A 569-nucleotide genomic window follows, 5' to 3' on the forward strand; every position below is an offset into this window, starting at 1 on the left:
GCAGGGAACTTTTCGCCTGCATAAAATCTTAGACAGAAGAATGGCGCTTGTAAGCATGTGTGTGCGTGTGCATCTCCACAAATAACATTGCCACTCATCTAAAACGGTGCTACTTGACCTTAATACGAAAATCAATATATAAGATCACCTTTGAGCTCCTTCAGTATTATCTCTCATATTCATGATTGCAAGACGTCTGCGGTAGAGTGAATATAGATTTCAGTTCTTGCTAAAAGTTTCATGTTTAGTATGTCATACATAGAGACGGGTAAAAGTCTTCTCATATTACACAACAGGTAATGCAAGCTAGCCTGCTGCATTTAGTGACTGAGTGTGTGATCTGGTGGGGATGCTTTGGCGGCGGAGGCGGCGGGTATTTCGGAGCTTCCGGCGTTCGTGTGTCTGGTATTACCTGCCGCACTCCGGGAAATAACTGCATCAACAGGAGAAACATATGTTCTATTAAATGTATGCAATGCATATTCTGAGAATAAATTATTTAACAATCAAGCGAATTTTAGAGTCATTAATATAAGAAAATTAATGAGAACAAGGCAATTCCGATACTG

This window comes from Penaeus monodon, chromosome 28 (genome assembly GCF_015228065.2).
Source record: "Penaeus monodon isolate SGIC_2016 chromosome 28, NSTDA_Pmon_1, whole genome shotgun sequence".
In the NCBI taxonomy this organism is placed as follows: domain Eukaryota; kingdom Metazoa; phylum Arthropoda; class Malacostraca; order Decapoda; family Penaeidae; genus Penaeus; species Penaeus monodon.